At 40.2% G+C, this 24,527-nt stretch overlaps 1 protein-coding gene across 1 annotated transcript in view; it reads right to left on the reverse strand.

Moving 5' to 3' along the window:
- The window catches only part of Asb12 (ankyrin repeat and SOCS box-containing 12), a 149,393-nt gene extending 125,043 nt beyond the window's left edge, over nucleotides 1-24,350 (reverse strand). Inside the window, exons 1-2 of the mRNA XM_039099991.2 lie at nucleotides 24,252-24,350; nucleotides 17,884-17,945 (exon numbers count right to left, since the gene is read on the reverse strand). The gene's annotated coding sequence lies outside the window, so the exon portion shown is untranslated. The remainder of the gene's footprint in view (nucleotides 1-17,883; nucleotides 17,946-24,251) is intronic.
- Between the last annotated feature and the right edge of the window lie 177 nt (nucleotides 24,351-24,527).

Below are 24,527 nucleotides of genomic sequence, written 5' to 3' on the forward strand. Positions count from 1 at the left end.
TAGCCAGACTAACGAGAGGACACAGAGAGTGCGTCCAAATTAACAAAATCAGAAATGAAAAGGGAGACATAACAACAGATTCAGAGGACATTCAAAAAATCATCAGATCTTACTATAAAAGCCTATATTCAACAAAACTTGAAAATCTGCAGGAAATGGACAATTTCCTACACAGATACCAGGTATCGAAGTTAAATCAGGAACAGATAAACCAGTTAAACAACCCCATAACTCCTAAGGAAATAGAAGCAGTCTTTAAAGGTCTCCCAACCAAAAGGAGCCCAGGTCCAGACGGCTTTAGTGCAGAATTCTATCAAACCTTCCTATAAGACCTCATACCAATATTATCCAAACTATTCCACAAAATTGAAACAGATGGATCACTACCGAATACCTTCTATGAAGCCACAATTACTCTTAAACCTAAACCACACAAAGACACAACAAAGAAAGAGAACTTCAGACCAATTTCCCTTATGAATATCAACGCAAAAATACTCAACAAAATTCTGTCAAACCGAATCCAAGAGCACATCAAAACAATCATCCACCATGACCAAGTAGGCTTCATCCCAGGCATGCAGGGATGGTTTAATATATGGAAAACCATCAATGTGATCCATTATATAAACAAACTGAAAGAACAAAACCACATGATCATTTCATTAGATGCTGAGAAAGCATTTGACAAAATTCAACACCCCTTCATGATAAAAGTCCTGGAAAGAATAGGAATTCAAGGCCCATACCTGAACATAGTAAAAGCCATATACAGCAAACCAGTTGCTAACATTAAACTAAATGGAGAGAAACTTGAAGCAATCCCACTAAAATCAGGGACTAGACAAGGCTGCCCACTCTCTCCCTACTTATTCAATATAGTTCTTGAAGTTCTAGCCAGAGCAATCAGACAACAAAAGGAGGTCAAGGGGATACAGATCGGAAAAGAAGTCAAAATATCACTATTTGCAGATGATATGATAGTATATTTAAGTGATCCCAAAAGTTCCACCAGAGAACTACTAAAGCTGATAAACAACTTCAGCAAAGTGGCTGGGTATAAAATTAACTCAAATAAATCAGTTGTCTTCCTCTATACAAAAGAGAAACTAGCCGAGAAAGAAATTAGGGAAACGACACCCTTCATAATAGACCCAAATAATATAAAGTACCTCGGTGTGACTTTAACCAAGCAAGTAAAAGATCTGTACAATAAGAACTTCAAGACACTGAAGAAGGAAATTGAAGAAGACCTCAGAAGATGGAAAGATCTCCCATGCTCATGGATTGGCAGGATTAATAGAGTAAAAATGGCCATTTTACCAAAAGCGATCTACAGATTCAATGCAATCCCCATCAAAACACCAATCCAATTCTTCAAAGAGTTAGACAGAACAATTTGCAAATTCATCTGGAATAACAAAAAAACCCAGGATAGCTAAAGCTATCCTCGAAAATAAAAGGACTTCAGGGGGAATCACTATCCCTGAACTCAAGCAGTATTACAGAGCAATAGTGATAAAAACTGCATGGTATTGGTACAGAGACAGACAGATAGACCAATGGAATAGAATTGAAGACCCACAAATGAACCCACACACCTATGGTCACTTGATTTTTGACAAAGGAGCCAAAACCATCCAATGGAAAAAAGATAGCATTTTCAGCAAATGGTGCTGGTTCAACTGGAGGTCAACATGTAGAAGAATGCAGATCGATCCATGCTTATCACCCTGAACAAAGCTTAAGTCCAAGTGGATCAAGGACCTCCACATCAAACCAGACACACTCAAACTAATAGAAGAAAAACTAGGGAAGCATCTGGAACACATGGGCACTGGAAAAAATTTCCTAAACAAAACACCAATGGCTTACGCTCTAAGATCAAGAATAGAGGAATGGGATCTCATAAAACTGCAAAGCTTCTGTAAGGCAAAGGACACTGTGGTTAGGACAAAACGGCAACCAACAGATTGGGAAAAGATCTTTACCAATCCTACAACAGATAGAGGCCTTATATCCAAATTATACAAAGAACTCAAGAAGGTAGACCGCAGGGAAACAAATAACCCTATTAAAAAATGGGGTTCAGAGCTAAAAAAAGAATGCACAGCTGAGGAATGCCGAATGGCTGAGAAACACCTAAAGAAATGTTCAACATCTTTAGTCATAAGGGAAATGCAAATCAAAACAACCCTGAGATTTCACCTCACACCAGTGAAATGGCTAAGATCAAAAACTCAGGGTACAGCAGATGCTGGCGAGCATGTGGAGAAAGAGGAACACTCCTCCATTGTTGGTGGGATTGCATACTAGTACAACCATTCTGGAAATCAGTCTGGAGGTTCCTCAGAAAATTGGACATTGAACTGCCTGAGGATCCAGCTATACCTCTCTTGGGCATATACCCAAAAGATGCCCCAACATATAAAAAATGCACGTGCTCCACTATTTTCATTGTACCCTTATTTATAATAGCCAGAAGCTGGAAAGAACCCAGATGCCCTTCAACAGAGGAATGGATACACAAAATGTGGTACATCTACACAATGGAATATTACTCAGCTATCAAAAACAACGACTTTATGAAATTCGTAGGCAAATGGTTGGAACTGGAAAATATCATGCTGAGTGAGGTAACCCAATCACAGAAAGACATACATGGTATGCACTCATTGATAAGTGGCTATTAGCCCAAATACTTGAATTACCCTAGATGCCTAGAACAAATGAAACTCAAGACGGATGATCAAAATGTGAATGCTTCCCTCCTTCTTTAAAAGGGGAAGAAGAATACCATTGGCAGGGAAGAGAGAGGCAAAGATTAAAACAGAGACTGAAGGAACACCCATTCAGAGCCTGCCCCACATATGGCTCTTACATATACAGCCACCCAATTAGACAAGATGGATGAAGCAAAGAAGTGCAGACCGACAGGAGCCGGATGTAGATCGCTCCTGAGAGACACAGCCAGAATACAGCAAATACAGAGGCGAATGCCAGCAGCAAACCACTGAACTGAGAATAGGACCCCCATTGAAGGAATCAGAGAAAGAACTGGAAGAGCTTGAAGGGGCTCGAGACCCCATATGTACAACAATGCCAAGCAACCAGAGCTTCTAGGGACTAAGCCACTGCCTAAACACTATACATAGACTGACGCTGGACTCTGACCTCATAAGTAGCAATGAATATCCTAGTAAGAGCACCAGTGGAAGGGGAAGCCCTGGGTCCTGCAAAGACTGAACCCCCAGTGAACTAGACTGGTGGGGGGAGGGCGGCAATGGGGGGAGGGTTGGGAGGGGAACACCCATAAGGAAGGGGAGGGGAGAGGGGGATGTTTGCCCGGATACCGGGAAAGGGAATAACACTCGAAATGTATATAAGAAATACTCAAGTTAATAAAAATAAAATAAAATAAAATAAATTTTCAGGTTAAAAAAAAAAGGATGGGCCTTGAATTCCTATTCTTTCTAGGACTTTTATCATTAAGCGGTGCTGAATTTTGTCAAATGTTTCTCAGCCTCTAAAGAATTGATCATGTGGTTTTGTTCTTTCAGTTTGTTTATATAGTGGATTATGTTGATGGTTTTCTGTATATTAAACCATCCCTGCATGCCTGGGATGAAGCCTACTTGATCATGGTGGATGATTGTTTTGATGTGCTCTTGGATTCTGTTTGCAAGAATTTTTTTTTTTGAGTATATTTTACAATTTTTTTTGTCTTTTTTTTTTATTAACTTGAGTATTTCTTATATACATTTCGAGTGTTATTCCCTTTCCCGATTTCCGGGCAAACATCCCCCTCCCCCCTCCCCTTCCTTATGGGTGTTCCCCTCCCAACCCTCCCCCCATTGCCGCCCTCCCCCCAACAGTCTAGTTCACTGGGGGTTCAGTCTTAGCAGGACCCAGGGCTTCCCCTTCCACTGGTGCTCTTACTAGGATATTCATTGCTACCTTTGAGGTCAGAGTCCAGCGTCAGTCCATGTATAGTCTTTAGGCAGTGGCTTAGTCCCTGGAAGCTCTGGTTGCTTGGCATTGTTGTTCATAGGGGGTCTCGAGACCCTTCAAGCACTTCCAGTTCTTTCTCTGATTCCTTCAATGGGGGTCCTATTCTCATTTCAGTGGTTTGCTGCTGGCATTCGCCTCTGTATTTGCTGTATTCTGGCTGTGTCTCTCAGGAGCGATCTACATCCGGCTCCTGTCGGTCTGCACTTCTTTGCTTCATCCATCTTGTCTAATTGGGTGGCTGTATATGTATGGGCCACATGTGGGGCAGGCTCTGAATGGGTGTTCCTTCAGTCTCTGTTTTAATCTTTCCTCTCTCTTCCCTGCCAAGGGTATTCTTGTTCCCCTTTTAAAGAAGGAGTGAAGCATTCACATTTTGATCATCCATCTTGAGTTTCATTTGTTCTAGGGATCTAGGGTAATTCAAGCATTTGGGCTAATAGCCACTTATCAATGAGTGCATACCATGTATGTCTTTCTGTGATTGGGTTAGCTCACTCAGGATGATATTTTCCAGTTCCAACCATTTGCCTACGAATTTCATAAAGTCATTGTTTTTGATAGCTGAGTAATATTCCATTGTGTAGATGTACCACATTTTGTGTATCCATTCCTCTGTTGAAGGGCATCTGGGTTCTTTCCAGCTTCTGGCTATTATAAATAAGGCTGCTATGAACATAGTGGAGCACGTGTCTTTTTTATATGTTGGGGCATCTTTTGGGTATATGCCCAAGAGAGGTATAGCTGGATCCTCAGGCAGTTCAATGTCCAATTTTCTGAGGAACCTCCAGAATGATTTCCAGAATGGTTGTACCAGTCTGCAACCCCACCAACAATGGAGGAGTGTTCCTCTTTCTCTGCATCCTCGCCAGCATTTGCTGTCACCTGAGTTTTTGATCTGAGCAATTCTCACTGGTGTGAGGTAAAATGTCAGGGTTGTTTTGATTTGCATTTCCCTTATGACTAAAGATGTTGAACATTTCTTTAGGTGTTTCTCAGCCATTCGGCATTCCTCAGCTGTGAATTGTTTGTTTAGCTCTGAACCCCTTTTTTTAATAGGGTTATTTGTCTCCCTGCGTTCTAACTTCTTGAGTTCTTTGTATATTTTGGATATAAGCCCTCTATCTGTTGTAGGATTGGTAAAGATCTTTTCCCAATCTGTTGGTTGCCGTTTTGTCCTAACCACAGTGTCCTTTGCCTTACAGAACCTTTGCAGTTTTATGAGATCCCATTTGTCGATTCTTGATCTTAGAGCAGAAGCCATTGGTGTTTTGTTCAGGAAATTTTTTCCAGTGCCAATGTGTTCCAGATGCTTCTCTAGTTTTTCTTCTATTAGTTGGAGTGTTTCTGGTTTGATGTGGAGGTCCTTGGTCCACTTGGACTTAAGATTTGTACAGGGTGATAAGCATGGATCGATCTGCATTCTTCTACATGTTGACCTCCAGTTGAACCAGCACCATTTGCTGAAAATGCTATCTTTTTTCCATTGGATGGTTTTGGCTCCTTTGTCAAAAATCAAGTGACCATAGGTGTGTGGGTTCATTTCTGGGTCTTCAATTCTATTCCACTGCTGTATCTGTCTTTCTCTGTACCAATACCATGCAGTTTTTTATCACTATTGCTCTGTAATACTGCTTGAGTTCAGGGATAGTGATTCCCCCTGAAGTCCTTTTATTGTTGAGGATAGTTTTAGCTATCCTGGGTTTTTTGTTATTCCAGATGAATTTACATATCGTTCTGTCTAACTCTTTGAAGAATTGGATTGGTATTTTAATGGGGATTGCAATGAATCTGTAGATCGCTTTTGGTAAAATGGCCATTTTTACTCTATTAATCCTACCAATCCATTAGCATGGGAGATCTTTCCATCTTCTGAGGTCTTCTTCAATTTCTTTTTTCAGTGTCTTGAAGTTCTTATTGTACAAATATTTTACTTGCTTGGTTGAAGTCACACCGAGGTACTTCATATTATTTGGGTCTATTATGAAGGGTGTCGTTTCCCTAATTTCTTTCTCAGCTAGTTTCTCTTTTGTGTTGAGGAAGGCTACTGATTTATTTGAGTTAATTTTATACCCAGCCACTTTGCTGAAGTTGTTTAAAAGCTTTAGTAGTTCTCTGGTGGAACTTTTGGGATCACTTAAATATACTATCATATCATCTGCAAATAGTGATATTTTGACTTCTTTTCCGATCTGTATCCCCTTGACCTCCTTTTGTTGTCTGATTGCTCTGGCTAGAACTTCAAGAACTATATTGAATAAGTAGGGAGAGAGTGGGCAGCCTTGTCTAGTCCCTGATTTTAGTGGGATTGCTTCAAGTTTCTCTCCATTTAGTTTAATTTTAGCAACTGGTTTGCTGTATATGGCTTTTACTATGTTCATGTATGGGCCTTGAATTCCTATTCTTTCCAGGACTTTTATCATGAAGGGGTGTTGAATTTTGTCAAATGCTTTCTCAGCATCTAATGAAATCATCATGTGGTTTTGTTCTTTCAGTTTGTTTATATAATGGATCACGTTGATGGTTTTCCGTATATTAAAACATCCCTGCATGGCTGGGATGAAGCCTACTTGATCATGGTGGATGATTGTTTAGATGTGCTCTTGGATTCAGTTTGCCAGAATTTTATTGAGTAGTTTTGGATCGATATTCATAAGGGAAATTGGTCTGACGTTCTCTTTCTTTGTTGGGTCTTTGTGTGGTTTAGGTATAAGAGTAATTGTGGCTTCATAGAAGGAATTCGGTAGTGCTCCATCTGTTTCAATTTTGTTGAATAATTTGGATAATATTGGTATGAGGTTTTCTATGAAGGTCTGATAGAATTCTGCACTAAACCCGTCTGGACCTGGGCACTTTTTGGTTGGGAGACCTTTAATGACTGCTTCTATTTCCTTAGGAGTTATGGGGTTGTTTACCTGGTTTATCTGTTCCTGATTTAACTTCGGTACCTGGTAACTGTCTAGGAAATTGTCCATTTCCTGTAGATTTTCAAGTTTTGTTGAATATAGGCTTTTATAGTAAGATCTGATGACTTTTTGAATTTCCTCTGAATCTGAAGTTATGTCTCCCTTTTCATTTCTGATTTTGTTAATTTGGACATACTCTCTGTGTCCTCTCATTAGTCTGGCTAAGGGTTTATCTATCTTGTTGATTTTCTCAAAGAACCAACTTTTGTTTCTACTTGGTTGATTTCAGCTCTGAGTTTGATTATTTCCTGCCTTCTACTCCTCCTGGGTGTATTTGCTTCTTTTTGTTCTTGAGCTTTTAGGTGTGGTGTCAAGCTGCTGACATATGCTCTTTCCTGTTTCTTTCTGCAGGCACTCAGCGCTATGAGTTTTCCTCTTAGCACAGCTTTCATTGTGTCCCATAAGTTTGGGTATGTTGTACCTTCATTTTCATTAAATTCTAAAAAGTCTTTAATTTCTTTCATTATTTCTTCTTTCACCAGGTTATCATTGAGTAGAGCATTGTTCAATTTCCACGTATATGTGGGCCTTCTTCCCTTATCGTTATTGAAGAAAAGTTTTAGGCCGTGGTGGTCCGATAGCACGCATGGGATTATTTCTATCTTTCTGTACCTGTTGAGACCTGTTTTTTGACCAATTATATGGTCAATTTTGGAGAAAGTACCATGAGGAGCTGAGAAGAAGGTATATCCTTTTGTTTTAGGATAGAATGTTCTATAAATATCTGTTAAGTCCATTTGGCTCATGACTTCTCTTAGTCTGTCTACATCTCTGTTTAATTTCTGTTTCCATGATCTGTCCATTGATGAGAGTGGGGTGTTGAAATCTCCTACTATTATTGTGTGAGGTGCAATGTGTGGTTTGAGCTTTAATAAGGTTTCTTTTACGTATGTAGGTGCCCTTGTATTTGGGGCATAGATATTTAGGATTGAGAGTTCATCTTGGTGGATATTTGCTTTGATGAATATGAAGTGTCCTTCCTTATCTTTTTTGATGACTTTTAGTTGAAAATTGATTTTATTTGATATTAGAATGGCTACTCCAGCTTGCTTCTTCTGACCATTTGCTTGGAAAGTTGTTTTCCAGCCTTTCACTCTGAGGTAGTGTCTGTCTTTGTCTCTGAGGTGTGTTTCCTGTAGGCAGCAGAATGCAGGGTCCTCGTTGCGTATCCAGTTTGTTAATCTATGTCTTTTTATTGGGGAGTTGAGGCCACTGATGTTGAGAGATATTAAGGAATAGTGATTATTGCTTCCTGTTATATTCATATTTGGATGTGAGGTTATGTTTGTGTGCTTTTCTTCTCTTTGTTTTGTTGCCAAGACGATTAGTTTCTTGCTTCTTCTAGGGTATAGCTTGCCTCCTTATGTTGGGCTTTACCATTTATTATCCTTTGTAGTGCTGGATTTGTAGAAAGATATTGTGTAAATTTGGTTTTGTCATGGAATATCTTGGTTTCTCCATCTATGCTAATTGAGAGTTTTGCAGGATACAGTAACCTGGGCTGGCATTTGTGTTCTCTTAGGGTCTGTATGACATCTGTCCCGGATCTTCTGACTTTCATAGTCTCTGGCGAAAAGTCTGGTGTGATTCTGATAGGTCTGCCTTTATATGTTACTTGACCTTTTTCCCTTACTGCTTTTAATATTCTTTCTTTATTTTGTGCTTTTGGTGTTTTGACTATTATGTGACGGGAGATGTTTCTTTTCTGGTCCAATCTATTTGGAGTTCTGTAGGCTTCTTTTATGCCCATGGGTATCTCTTTTTTTAGGTTAGTGAAGTTTTCTTCTATGATATTGTTGAAGATATTTACTGGTCCTTTGAGCTGGGAGTCTTTACTCTCTTCTATACCTGTTATCTTTAGGTTTGATCTTCTCATTGTGTCCTGGATTTCCTGTATGTTTTGGACCAGTAGCTTTTTCGGCTTTACATTATCTTTGACAGTTGAGTCAATGATTTCTATGGAATCTTCTGCTCCTGAGATTCTCTCTTCCATCTCTTGTATTCTGTTGGTGAAGCTTGTACCTACAGCTCCTTGTCTCTTCTTTTGGTTTTCTATATCCAGGGTTGTTTCCATGTGTTCTTTCTTGATTGCTTCTATTTCCATTTTTAATTCCTTCAACTGTTTGATTGTGTTTTCCTGGAATTCTTTCAGGGATTTTTGTGACTCCTCTCTATGGGCTTCTACTTGTTTATTTATGGTTTCCTGGAATTCTTTCAGGGATTTTTGCAATTCCTCTCTGTAGGCTTCTACTTGTTCTCTAAGGGAGTTCTTCATGTCTTTCTTGAAGTCCTCCAGCATCATGATCAAATATGATTTTGAAACTAGATCTTGCTTTTCTGGTGTGTTTGGATATTCCATGTTAGTTTTGATGGGAGACTTGGGCTCTGATGGTGCCATGTAGTCTTGGTTTCTGTTGCTTGGGTACCTGTGCTTGCCTCTCGCCATCAGATTATCTCTAGTGTTACTTTGTTCTGCTATTTCTGACAGTGGATAGACTGTCCTATAAGCCTGTGTGTCAGGAGTGCTGTAGACCTGTTTTCCTGTTTTCTTTCAGCCAGTTATGGGGACAGAGTGTTCTGTTTTCGGGCGTGTAGTTTTTCCTCTCTACAGGTCTTCAGCTGTTCCTGTGAGCCTGTGTCTTGTGTTCACCAGGCAGGTCACTTGCAGCAGAAAAGTTGGTCTTACCTGTGGTCCAGAGGCTCAAGTTCGCTCGCGGGGTGCTGCCCTCGAGCTCTCTGCGGCGGCAGCAACCAGGAAGATCTGCGCCACTGTTTCCGGGAGCTTCAGTGCACCAGGGTTCCAGATGGCGTTTGGTGTTTTCCTCTGGCGTACGAGATGTGTGCAGAGTGCAGTCTCTTCTGGTTTCCCAGGCATGTCTGCCTCTCTGAAGGTTTAGCTCTCCCTCCCACGGGATTTGGGTGCAGAGAACTGTTTATCCCGTCTGTTCCTTCAGTTTTCAGCGGTGTCTCAGGCGCAGGGGTCCTGCTGCTCCTGGGCCCTCCCCCAGGGGAACCCAGAGGCCTTATACAGTTTCCCTTTGGGCCAAGGATGTGGGCAGGGGTGGGCAGTGTTGGTGGTCTCTTCCGCTCTGCAGCCTCAGGAGTGCCCACCTGACCAGGCAGTGAGGTCTCTCTCCCACTGGGTCTGGGAGCCGAGAGCTTATGCTAGCTGGGATTCGCGGGTGTGGAACTCCCGGTAAACACAGGAAGTGCCCGGTCCTAGAGGAATTCTGCCTCTGTGTGTCCCGAGTTCACCAGGCAGGTCTCTTGCAGCAGAAAAGTTGGTCTTACCTGTGGTCCCGAGGCTCAAGTTCGCTCGCGGGTGCTGCCCACAAACTCTCTGCGGCGGCAGCCTGTTTGCAAGAATTTTATTGAGTATTTTTGCGTCGATGTCCATAAGGGAAATCGGTCCGAAGTTCTCTTTCTTTGTTGGGTCTTTGTGTGGTTTAGGTATAAGAGTAATTGTGGCTTCATAGAAGGAATTCGGTAGCGCTCCATCTGTTTCTATTTTGTGGAATAGTTTTGGATTGTATTGGTATGAAGTCTTCTATGAAGGTCTGATAGAATTCTACACTGAACCCATCTGGACCTGGGCTCCTTTATTTGGGAGGCATTTAATGACTGCTTCTATTTCTTTAGAAGCTATGGGGTCGTTAAAATGGTTTATCTCTTCCTGATTTAACTTTGGTACCTGGTATCTGTCTAGGAAATTGTCCATTTCCTGTAGATTTTCAAGTTTTGTTGAATATAGTCCTTTGTAGTAGGATCTAATGATTTTTTGAATTTACTCTGATTCTGTAGTTATGTCTCCCTTTTCATTTCTGATTTTGTTAATTTGGATATACTCTCTATGTCCTCTCATTATTCTGGCTAAGGGTTTATCCATCTTGTTGATTTTCTCAAAGAACCAGCTTTTGGTTCTGTTGATCCTTTGTATAGACCTTTTTGTTTCTACATGGTTGATTTCAGCTCTGAGTTTGATTATATCCTGTCTTGTACTCCTCCTGGGTGTATTTGCTTCTTTTTGTTCTAGAGCTTTGAGGTGTGCTGTCAAGCTGCTGATATATGCTCTCTCCTGTTTCTTTTTGCCGGCGCTCAAAGCTATGAGGTTTCCTCTTAGCACAGCTTTCATCATGTCCCATAAGTTTGGGTATGTTGTACCTTCATTTTCATTAAATTCTAAGAAGTCTTTAATTTCTTCATGTCTTCCTTGACCAGGTTATCATTGAGTAGAGCATTGTTCAACTTCCATGTATATGTGGGCATTCTTCCCTTATTGTTATTGAAGACCAGCTTTAGCCCATGGTGGTCTGATAGGATGCACAGGATTATTTCTATCTTTCTGTATCTGTTGAGGCCTGTTTTATGACCAATTATATGGTCAATTTTGGAGAAAGTACCATGAGGTGGTGAGAAGAAGGTTTATCCTTTTGTTTTAGGATAGAATGTTCTATAAATATCTGTTAAGTCCATTTGGCTCATGACTTTTCTTAGTCTGTCTACGTCTCTGTTTAATTTCTGTTTCCATGATCTGTCCATTGATGAGAGTTGGGTGTTGAAATCTCCTACCATTATTGTGTGAGGTGCAATGTGTGGTTTGAGCTTTAGTAATGTTTCTTTTATGTACATAGGTGCCCTTTTATTTGGAGCATAGAGATTTAGGATTGAGAGTTCATCTTGGTGGATTTTTCCTTTGATGAATATGAAGTGACCTTCCTTATGTTTTTTGATGACTTTTGGTTGGAAATCTATTTTATTTGATATTAGAATGGCTACTCAAGCTTGCTTCTTTAGACCATTTACTTGGAAAGTTGTTTTCCAGTCTTTCACTCTGAGGTAGTGTCTGTCTTTTTCTCTGAGGTGTGTTTCCTGTGGGCAGAAGACTGCAGGATCCTCATTGTGTATCCAGTTTGTTAATCTTTGTCTTTTTATTGGGGAGTTGAGTTCATTGATGTTGAGAGATATTAAGGAATAATGATTTTGCTTCCTGTTATATTCTTATTTGGATGTGAGATTATGTTTGTGTGCTTTTCTTCTCCTTGTTTTGTTGCCAAGACGATTAGTTTCTTGCTTCTTCTAGGGTATAGCTTGCCTCCTTATGTTGGGCTTTACCATTTATTATCCTTTGTAGTGCTGGATTTGTAGAAAGATATTGTGTAAATTTGGTTTTGTCATGGAATATCTTGGTTTCTCCATCTATGCTAATTGAGAGTTTTGCAGGATACAGTAACCTGGGCTGGCATTTGTGTTCTCTTAGGGTCTGTATGACATCTCTCTAGTATCTTCTGGCTTTCATAGTCTGTGGTGAGAAGTCTGGTGTGACTCTGATAGGTCTGCCTTTATATGTTAGTTGACCTTTTGCCCTTACTGCTTTTAATATTCTTTCTTTGTTTTGTGCATTTGGTGTTTTGACTATTATGTGACGGGAGGAGTTTCTTTTCTGGTCCAATCTATTTGGAGTTCTGTAGGCTTCTTGTATGTTTATGGGCATCTCTTTCTTTAGGTTAGGGAAGTGTTCTTCTATGATTTTGTTGAAGATATTTACTGGTCCTTTGAGTTGGGAGTCTTCACTCTCTTCTATACCTATTATCCTTAGTTTTGATCTTCTCATTGAGTCCTGGATTTCCTGTATGTTTTGGACCAGTAGCTTTTTCTGTTTTACATTATCTTTGACAGTTGTGTTGATGCTTTCTGTGGAATCTTCTGTTCCTGAAATTCTCTCTTCTATCTCTTGTATTCTGTTGGTGATGTTTGTATCTATGATTCAGTGTCTCTTCCTTTGGTTTTCTATTTCCAGGGTTGTCTCCCTTTGTTCTTTCTTTATTGCTTCTATTTCCATTTTTAATTCCTTCACCTGTTTGATTGTGTTGTCCCGAAATTCTTTCAGGGATTTTTGTGATTCCTCTCTGTAGGCTTCTACTTGTTTATTTATGTTTTCCTGCATTTCTTTAAGGGAGTTCTTTATGTCTTTCTTAAAGTCCTCCAGCATCATGATCAAATGTGATTTTAAATCTAGATCTGACTTTTCTGGTGTGTTTGTGTATTCAGTGTTTGCTTTGTTGGGATAATTGGGCTCCGATGATGCCATGTAGTCTTGGTTTCTGTTGCTTGGGTTCCTGTGCTTGCCTCTCGCCATCAGGTTGTCCCTGGTGTTATCTTGTTCAGCTATTTCTGACGGTGGTTATACTGTCCTATAGGCCTGTATGTCAGGAGTGCTGTAGACCTGTTTTCCTGTTTTCTTTCAGCCATTTATGGGAATAGAGTGTTCTGCCTTCAGGTGTGTAGTCTTTCCTGTCTACTTGTCTTCAGCTGTTCCTGTGGGCCTGTGACCTGAGACCACCAGGCAGGTCGCTTGGAGCAGAAAAGTTGGTCTTACCACCTGTTTCCGCGGCTGAAGTTGCTCCTGGAAGGCTGCTTTTGACTGCTCCATGAGGGCAGCAACCAGGAGGGCTTGCACCGCCTTTTCCCTGGGGTCCCCATGCACTTGTGTCCCAGATCACGTTAGGTGTTTTCCTCTGGAGTCAGAAATGTGGGCAGAGTGCAGTCTCTTCTGGCTTCACAGGCATGTCTGCCCCTCTGAAGGTTTATCTCTCCTTCCCACGGGTTTTGGGTGCAGGGAGCAGTTGATCAGGCCCCTTCAGGTCCAGGTGGTGTCTGGACTGCAGGGGACCTGCCGTTTGAGTGCCCCTCTCTTCCCGTTCCCAGAGGCCCTATGCAGTTTCCTCTTGGGCCAGGGATGTGGGCAGGGGTGGGCAGTATTGGTGGCCTCTCTGCTCTGTAGTCTCAGGAGTGCCCACCTGTCCAGGAGGTGAGCTCTCTCTCCCATGGTGTTTGGGAGCAGGGGTCTGTGGGCCAATCACTATTCCTTAATTTCTCTCAACATCAATGGACTCAATTCCCCAATAAAAAGACATAGACTAAGAGACTGGATATGTAAAGAGGACCCAAAATTTTGCTGCATAAAAGAAACATACCTAAGAGACAAAGACAGACACTACCTCATAGTAAATGGCTGGAAAAATATTTCCAAGCAAATGGTCTGAAGAAACAAGCTGGAGTAGCCATTCTAATATCAAATAAAATTCACTTTCAACCAAAAGTCATCAAAAAAGATAAGAAAGGACACTTCATATTCATGAAAGGAAAAATCCACCTAGATGAACTCTCAATCCTAAATATCTATGCTCCAAATGCAAAGGTACCTACATTCATAAAAGAAACCTTACTGAAGCTCAAATCACACATTGTACCTCACACAATAATGGTAGGAGATTTCAACACCCCACTCTCATCAATGGATAGATCACGAAAACAGAAATTAAACAGAGTCATAGAGAAACTAACAGAATTTATAATGAAATTGACTTAACAGATATTTATAGAACATTCCATCCTAAAACAAAAGGATATACCTTCTTCTCTGGACTTCATGGTACCTTCTCCAATACTGACCATATAATCAGTCGCAGAACAGCCCTCCACAGATACAGGAAGATAGATATAGTTCCATGCATCCTATCAGATATCATGAACTACTACGGCTGGTCTTCAATACCAACAATAACAACAGAATGCACACACACATACATGGAAGTTGAACAGTGCACTACTCAATGACAACTTGGTCAAGGAAGAAATAAGGAAAGAAATCAGAGACTTCTTAGAATTTAATGAAAATGAATTTACAATATACCCAAACTTATGGGACACAATGAAAGCTGTGCTAAGAGGAAAACTCATAGCTCTGAGTGTCTGAAAAAAGAAAATAGGAGAGAGCATACATGAGCAGCTTGACAGAACATCTAAAAGCTGTAGAACAAAAAGAAGCAAATACACCCAAGAGGAGTAGAAGGCAAGAAAAAATCAAACTCAGGGCTGAAATCAACCAAGTAGAAACAAAACATAATATAAAAAGAATCAACAAAACCAGGAGCTGGTTCATTGAGAAAATCAACAAGATAGATAAACCCTAAGCCAGACTAACCAGAGGTCAGAGAGAGTGTATCCAAATTAACAAAATCAGAAATGAAAAGGGAGACATAACAACAGAATCAGAGGAAATTTAAAAAAAAAACAGATCCTACTACAAAAGCTTATATTCAAAAAACTGGAAAATCTGGAGGTAATGGACAATTTTCTAGACAGATACCAGGTACCAAAGTTAAATCAGGAACAGATAAACCAGTTAAACAACCCCATAACTCCTAAAGAAATAGAAGCAGTTATTAAAAGTCTCCCAACCAGAAAGAGACCAGGATGAGATGGATTTAGCGCAGAATTCTATCAGACCTTCATAGTAGACTTCATACCAATACTGTCCAAACTATTCCAAAAAATATAAATAGAACACTACCAGAGTCCTATGAAGCCACAATTACTCATACATAAACCGCACAAAGACCCAACAAAGAAAGAGAACTTCAGACCAATTTCCCTTATGAATATTGATGCAAAAATACTCAATAAAATTCTTGCAAACAGAATCCAAGAACACATCAAAACAATCATCCATTATGGTCAAATAGGCTTTATCCCAGGTATTCAGGGATGGTTCAATATATGGAAATCCATCAACACCATCCACGACAACCAAACTCAAATATAAAACCACATGATCACTCCATTAGATGCTGAGAAAGCATTTGACAAAATTCAACAGCCCTTCATGATAAAAGTCCTGGAAAGATAAGGAATTCAAGGCCCTTACCTAAACTTAGTAAAAGCAATATACAGCAAACCAGTAGCTAAAATCAAACTAAATAGAATCTTGAAACAATACCACTAAAATCAGGGACTAGACAAGGCTGCCCACTTTCTCCCTACTTATTCAATATATTTCTCAAAGTCCTAGCCAGAGCAATGAGACAACCAAAGGAGGTCAAAGGGATACAAATTGGAAGGGAAGAGGTCAAAATATCACTATTTGCAGATGATATGATAGTATATTTAAGTGACCCCAAAAGTTCCACCAGAGAACTACTAAGCCTGATAAACAACTTCAGCAAAGTGTCCGGGTATAAAATTAATTCAAACAAATCAGTAGCCTTCTTCTACTCACAGGATAAGCAGGCGGAGAAAGAAATTAGGGAATTGACACCTTTCACAATAGTCCTAAATAATATAAATTATCTTGGTGTAACCAAGCAAGTGAAAGATTTGTATGACAAGAACTTCAAGTCTCTGAAGAAAGAAATTGAAGATGATCTCAGAAGATGTAAAGATCTCCCATGCTCATGGATTGGCAGGATTAATATAGTAAAAATGGCTACTCAAGAAGGATGACCAAAATGTGAATGCCTCACTCCTTCTTCAAAAGGGGAACATGAATACCCTTGGGAGGAAATAGGGAGGCAAACTTTAGAACAGAGGCAGAAGGAACACACATTCAGAGCCTGCCCCACATGTGGCCCATACATATACATCCACCCAATTAGAAAAGATGGATGAAGCAAAGAAGTGCAGGCCGACAGGAACCAGATGTAGATCTCTCCTGAGAGACATAGCCAGAACACAGCAAATACATAAGCAAAGGCCATCATTAAACCACTGAACTGAGAACAGCACCCCCGTTGAAGGAATCAGAGAAAGGACTGAAAGAGCTTAAAGGGGCTCGAGACCCCATATGAACAACAATGCCAACCAACCAGATCTTCCAGGGACTAAGCCACTACCCAAAGACTATATATACATGGACTGACCTTGGGTTCCAACCTCATAGGTAGCAATGAACAGCCTAGTAAGAGCACCAGTGGAAGGGGAAGCCCTTGGTCCTGCCAAGACTGAACCCCCAGTGAACGTGATTGTTGGGGGGAGGGTGGTAATGGGGGGAAGGTGGGGAGGGGAACACTCATATAGAAGGGGAGGTGTAGGGATACGGGGGATGTTGGTCTGGAAACCGGGAAAGGGAATAACATTTGAAATGTAAATAAGAAATACTCAATTTAATAAAGATGGAAAAAATTGAGCGAAACAACACCTAATTCAAGTCTCCTAATTTCAAAACTCATACTAGTCTCATTAAAATGTGGACGTTAGATAACCTGGGCCTAATTTGCAATAATCAATAGAAAACACTAATTACAGACTAGTTATAAATTCTTCACTGTTCTTCAGCCCTAAATGGAAAAACTAAACTGCCAGCAGGGAGAACTGAGAATATAAAGAGACAGGCTGGACTTGAAAGGAGGGAGTGTCTGACAATATGAGAGTTACACGAGTAGCTCTAAATGGTGGACAACCTTCAAACAGGTGTCAACTGAGCTTTTAATGCATTTCTTTCCTCAGATGAGCTGAGCTAGGTCCTCTCAGCTTTACCTGCTTTCTTTACAATTGCCAGGCTGCGACTGGAGAAATGCTCAAACTCATATACTTACATGAGGGCAGGTGTGGGGTGGAGCACCTGTTTAGAGACAGAGGATAGTGAAGGGAGTGAGAATGAAAGGAAAATGTTGGTGAGAGAAACTTTCCAAGATGTGATCCCAGAAGGTATAGGGGGAAATGGGGCATTGTGATGGTTTGAATATGCTTGGACTATTAGGAGGTGTTGCCTTGTTGGAGGGAGTGTGTCACTGTTGGAGACCTTCCTCCTAGCTGTCTTCTTCTGTTTACCTTTGGAATAAGATGTAGAACTCTCAACTCCTGTAGTGTTATGCCTGCCTGGATGTTGCCATGGTTCCTGCAATGATGATGCTGGACTGAACTTCAGAACCTGTAAGTCATCCTCAATTAAATGTTGTCCTTATAAGAGTTGCCTTGGTCATGGTGTCTCTTCACAGCAATGAAAACCCTAACTAAGACAGGCATGTTTACTAAAAGCAACCTAAGAAGCTAAGGTAACGATGATGAGAGGTACCGGCCTGGAGTGTGTAAGGGGTCAGACTGCGTAAGTAGGAAAGCATCAAGCACTCACCGAGTATGTAACAGACAAGGACTCAAACCACCTTTTTCTGCTCCATCGCTTCCACGTGTTCCCTGAAAAGCAGAGAAGATTGACTGAAAGGGGCTGTAGTTTCAGAAAACAAAAACAGATGCTGGCACTGGACAGGGGTGTCAAAGACCACTCTGAGTAGTATAGGGAAGTGAGCCTCAGCTTAGAACTGAACACCAGCAGGGAGCCCTTGAATCCCAGTCCAAGTTAATTAACTTACCTCAGGCACCATGAAATGGTTCATGATTTACAGATGCTGCCAGCAATAGCATCTGATTCAATGCTTCTTAGTCTTGCCCCTGATGAAAGTCTCATCTTCTGGTACTAACGAAGGCTCTATTACAACACTTGTTCTACAGTTATGCTGGAATCTTACTCTCTAGCAGGTGCCTTTTTTATTCTGCCCCTAATTGTTCTGGTTCTGGATCAAGATTTGGCACAGATCTTAAGATTCCAGATTCCAAGTCTCATTTGCTATAGAGGCTGCCAAGTATGCTGCATACACAAGGTACTGAATTACACCCTCATACTGCATAAAACCAGTCATGGTGGTGAATGCCTACTATCCCAACTCTTGGGAGGTGAAAGCAGGAAACCAATGGTTCAGGTCATTCTTGACTACATAGCAGGTTTTTGACCATGTTTCAAACAACAAAAAAAGTACCAGGATTTGAATAGTGCAGCCCTTTTAGCATTTCTACTGATATTAAGGGTATGATAGAAGATGATAGGCCATCTGATGCTGGGAGCCTTCTAAAGAGCTCTTCTGTGATGAGAACTTGGGTTAGTCAATATTGAATAAGTTTTGAAGCTGTGTTCTCTGTATTCCCTGCTTTCATATGTCTACTGCCATTCCCACAGGCTGCACTGTTCAAACCTTAAAAGAAAAAAAATCTGTCTACCATCTTTACCCCAGGAGTTTACCATCCTGATCATTTTCATCACTTGGTCTTTTATATCCACTCAACATTAGTAGCTTAGTACATTTTTGCCTCAGTACTTATTTTTGCAATATTTGACATGGTTATGTGACATTCTCATTCAACATTCTTTCTTCCTGTGGCTTTTGTTATGAAGCGAAGCTGCCCCAATTGATCTCTTTGGCTGCCCAGCTCTTTTACAAATTCAACTCTTATTCTTTGATAAGTGTTCCTACAGTTATATCTCAAATCCTGTGAAAAAGAGTTCCATTTCTATATGCCTGGTAGCATGTTAAAGGCCAGGGAGCTCTCACCAATCATGGGTTTCCCTTCATACCCCCCCATTTGATTTCTTCATTCTCCTACGTGTGCCATCTGCTGTTCCTTAAGTTTAACTTTTTCCAACCATCCCAATTATAGTTTCTCAATGAAATCATTACCTTGCAGTTGTTTGAGATAGTGAAAAGAGTGTTTTAAGGTTGCTTTCTTTGTTTTCAAGAAAGCCTTGTGTGTGTGTGTGTGTGTGTGTTTGTGTGTGTGTGTGTGTGGTGTGTGTGTGTGTGTGTTGTGTGTGTGTGTTCATGTGTGAATGGGCACACATGTGTGGATGTGTGGAGATCAAAAGATAACCCCAGATATTGCTCATGTTATTTTTTTAGGCAGGGACTGGAATACACCAGGGGCCTGTTTGTTTCTCTCCCCTCAGAACTGGGATTGCAATAGAGCAGAATCAACTTCGGCATCTTTGTACATGAGTCCTCAAGTTTGCTTTACCAGCACTTGACCAACTGAGCTATCCCCCCAGGTTCCCTTTTTGATGTTTTATTTTTAATTTCTGTTTTTGAGACAATGTCTCATGTAAATTGTCTTGAATGTTTAGGACTCATGTAGAAGAAGGGAGTAGAAAGAAAAAAGGCCTAACTAGGTTCCATTTTCTGAGCCCCTTTATTTCTTAAAGGCTTTGTCTCTGAATAGCTTTGTTGTTGATACCGTTTCTTTTTTTTTATTTATTTATTTATTTATTTTTATTATCTTGAGTATTTCTTATATACATTTCAAGTGTTATTCCCTTTCCCGGTTTCCGGACAGACATCACCCTCCCCCCTCCCCTTCCTTGTGGGTGTTCCCCTCCCAAACCTCCCCCCATTGCCACCCTCCCCGCATAGTCTAGATCACTGGGGGTTCAGTCTTAGCAGGACCCAGGGCTTCCCCTTCCACTGGTGCTCTTACTAGGATATTCATTGCTACCTATGGGGACAGAGTCCAGGGTCAGTCCATGTATAGTCTTTAGGTAGTGGCTTAGTCCCTGGAAGCTCTGGTTGCTTGACATTGTTGTACTTTTGGGGTCTCGAGCACCTTCAAGCTCTTCCAGTTCTTTCTCTGATTCCTTCAACGGGGGACCTATTCTCAGTTCAGTGGTTTGCTGCTGGCATTCGCCTCTGTATTTGCTGTATTCTGGCTGTGTCTCTCAGGAGCGATCTACATCCGGCTCCTGTCGTCTGCACTTCTTTGCTTCATCCATCTTGTCTAATTGGGTGGCTGTATATGTATGGGCCACCTGTGGGGCAGGCTCTGAATGGGTGTTCCTTCAGTCTCTGTTTTAATCTTTGCCTCTCCCTTCCCTGCCAAGGGTATTCTTTTTCCTCATTTAAAGAAGGAGTGAAGCATTCACATTTTGATCATCCGTCTTGAGTTTCCTTTGTTCTAGGGATCTAGGGTAATTCAAGCATTTGGGCTAATAGCCACTTATCAATGAGTGCATACCATGTATGTCTTTCTGTGAGTGGGTTAGCTCACTCAGGATGATATTTTCCAGTTCCAACCATTTGCCTACGAATTTCATAAACTCGTTGTTTTTGATAGCTGAGTAATATTCCATTGTGTAGATGTACCACATTTTCTGTATCCATTCCTCTGTTGAAGGGCATCTGGGTTCTTTCCAGTTTCTGGCTATTATAAATAAGGCTGCGATGAACATAGTGGAGCACGTGTCTCTTTTATATGTTGAGGCATCTTTTGGGTATATGCCCAAGAGAGGTATGGCTGGATCCTCAGGCAGTTCAATGTCCAATTTTCTGAGGATTCTCCAGACTGATTTCCAGAATGGTTGTACCAGTCTGCAATCCCACCAACAATGGAGGAGTGTTCCTCTTTCTCCACATCCTCGCCAGCATCTGCTGTACCCTGAGTTTTTGATCTTAGCCATTCTCACTGGTGTGAGGTGAAATCTCAGGGTTGTTTTGATTTGCATTTCCCTTATGACTAAAGATGTTGAACATTTCTTTAGGTGTTTCTCAGCCATTCGGCATTCCTCAGCTGTGAATTCTTTGTTCAGCTCTGAACCCCATTTTTTAATAGGGTTATTTGTTTCCCTGCGGTCTAACTTCTTGAGTTCTTTGTATATTTTGGATATAAGGCCTCTATCTGTTATAGGATTGGTAAAGATCTTTTCCCAATCTGTTGGTTGTCGTTTTGTCCTAACCACAGTGTCCTTTGCCTTACAGAAGCTTTGCAGTTTTATGAGATCCCATTTGTCGATTCTTGATCTTAGAGCATAAGCCATTGGTGTTTTGTTTAGGAAATTTTTTCCAGTGCCCATGTGTTCCAGATGCTTCCCTAGTTTTTCTTCTATTAGTTTGAGTGTGTCTGGTTTGATGTGGAGGCCCTTGATCCACTTGGACTTAAGCTTTGTACAGGGTGATAAGCATGGATCGATCTGCATTCTTCTACATGTTGCCCTCCAGTTGAACCAGCACCATTTGCTGAAAATGCTATCTTTTTTCCATTGGATGGTTTTGGCTCCTTTGTCAAAAATCAAGTGACCATAGGTGTGTGGGTTCATTTCTGGGTCTTCAATTCTATTCCATTGGTCTATCTGTCTGTCTCTGTACCAATACCATGCAGTTTTTATCACTATTGCTCTGTAATACTGCTTGAGTTCAGGGATAGTGATTCCCCCTGAAGTCCTCTTATTGTTGAGGATAGCTTTAGCTATCCTGGGTTTTTTGTTATTCCAGATGAATTTGCAAATTGTTCTGTCTAACTCTTTGAAGAATTGGATTGGTATTTTGATGGGGATTGCATTGAATCTGTAGATTGCTTTTGGTAAAATGGCCATTTTTACTATATTAATCCTGCCAATCCATGAGCATGGGAGATCTTTCCATCTTCTGAGGTCTTCTTCAATTTCTTTCCTCAGTGTCTTGAAGTTCTTATTGTACAGATCTTTTACTTGCTTGGTTAAAGTCACACCGAGGTACTTTATATTATTTGGGTCTATTATGAAGGGTGTCGTTTCCCTAATTTCTTTCTCGGCTTGTTTCTCTTTTGTATAGAGGAAGGCAACTGATTTATTTGAGTTAATTTTATACCCAGCCACTTTGCTGAAGTTGTTTATCAGCTTTAGTAGTTCTCTGGTGGAACTTTTGGGATCACTTAAATATACTATCATGTCGTCTGCAAATAGTGATATTTTGACCTCTTCTTTTCCGATCTGTATCCCCTTGATCTCCTTTTGTTGTCTGATTGCTCTGGCTAGAACTTCAAGAACTATATTGAATAAGTAGGGAGAGAGTGGGCAGCCTTGTCTAGTCCCTGATTTTAGTGGGATTGCTTCAAGTTTCTCTCCATTTAGTTTAATGTTAGCAACTGGTTTGCTGTATATGGCTTTTACTATGTTTAGGTATGGGCCTTGAATACTTATTCTTTCCAGGACTTTTATCATGAAGGGGTGTTGAATTTTGTCAAATGCTTTCTCAGCATCTAATGAAATGATCATGTGGTTCTGTTCTTTCAGTTTGTTTATATGATGGATCACGTTGATGGTTTTCCTTATATTAAACCATCCCTGCATGCCTGGGATGAAGCCTACTTGATCATGGTGGATGATTGTTTTGATGTGCTCTTGAATTCGGTTTGCCAGAATTTTATTGGATACCATTTCTTTTACCCAGGGTCAAACTATATATCCTGTTTGAATCTGAAATGCTCTATTTTCCTGCCTCCCAAGTACTGGTATTATAAGCATGCACTATCACAGTTAATTTGAAAATATTTCCAAATTGGAGATACAGGTTCAACATACTTTCAGAAGGAACACACATATTTAAATCATATTACAATTGTTCAGACTCAAATCCTAGGAGGTATCGTCTTTCTCTTGTTTCGTATGTGACACAACTTAATGAATGCTTCCTTTGCCATGGGCTCCAAACCCAATAATTTTTCAACTTGCATCTTAGCCTAGGCCTTAGGACTTTTTGGCTGAGTTATTGTCACAGCATGCTACTTGGTCTTGTTTTGGCTCTAATCCCCATAGAATCTATTTTCTACACAGTCTAAAATGATGCTAGCATTTTGAATAAAACCTTCATATACAAACTAAATGCTTAATCATAACCCATGAAGATATAAATAGAAATTTAGCACAGTACCTCTCAGAAACATCTTCCATTACTCTATTCTCTCTTTCTCTGCTCAAGTCATATTGGATTCCTTGCCATTTCTCCTAACATTTGCTATTTCTTCCTGACTAGATTGTTTTCTTGCCTCTGAAATGTACATATTTATTCACTTATCTCTGTAAGATAGCTGACCAAATGTTATGTATCAGAGAATCCTTATCTAAGTACCTTAGAATAAATAAACCCACTACTGCTGCTCTAGCATTCTCCCTCTTTTTTGTCAAAGTTGTCTATGTCATTTGATAAAATAGAAATGTATTTATCATCTGTTATTTATTTTTCTTTCTGTTAAGTCATATTCATGAAGACAGAATCTCTCTAAAGTCCGAGACAAGTCTACTTTACAGTAGTTAGTATGTAGTAATTAATAAGTACTTATTGAATGAATGGATATTCAGAACTACCACAGATTTTTGACACTATTAATATTAGTGGTTCCTTATAGTTGTTCTCTTTAAGACATATTAGAGCAGAATATCTTAACAACAAATATAGGGGAGTCAGAATTCAGAAAGGGACTTTCACAGGATTAGGAAATCCAGGGAATGGATGAGAAAATTTAGAAGAAAATGTTAGATTCCTAAAGTATTTTCAGTAAATGATAATATCATCTCTCTGTCCTTTGGAAAGTCAGTTACATTATTCCTGAAATCTGTCTATTTAATTCACTACCCAGGTACTTAGGAAAATACTTGGCATATACTAAATGCTCAATACCCTGCTGAATAAGTGATAATGATAAATCACTCTAAATTTAAAGTTGATGTAGACTAGAGAGTAAAATAAAGGCTAGAAAATAATAAACAGCTAAAAAGCATGATAATGTCCCTATAAGAAGATGTGAACTGGTATCAGGTCACTAAAAGGTAGTATCACATGGTAAACACTATTTGTTATAGTAAGTTTCACCTGTCTTGCTTATACACAAACTTACAACTCAGTTATTACATGTTTATGTTCTACTTACCTATTGGAAGCAGATGTTCTTCCCATAGCAATTAGGGTAATAGGTTTACTTCATCCCCTTGTCTTACTGACCACAGAGGTAGCCCCAGAATGCCACTGCCACAGGGTTCTGATGATGTAATGAATTATGACTATTATGCAAGTCATAAAGCTGTGGTGAAATAACTCCTGCTTCAAAAGTACTAGCAGTCAGCTTGGGGCACAACTTCACCCAAGACTCCACTAACTTGCCACTCAGAGAAGCCTCAAGAATCAGACTGAGCTGTTTTTCAACTTT

This window comes from Rattus norvegicus, chromosome X (assembly GCF_036323735.1).
Source record: "Rattus norvegicus strain BN/NHsdMcwi chromosome X, GRCr8, whole genome shotgun sequence".
Classification (NCBI taxonomy): domain Eukaryota; kingdom Metazoa; phylum Chordata; class Mammalia; order Rodentia; family Muridae; genus Rattus; species Rattus norvegicus.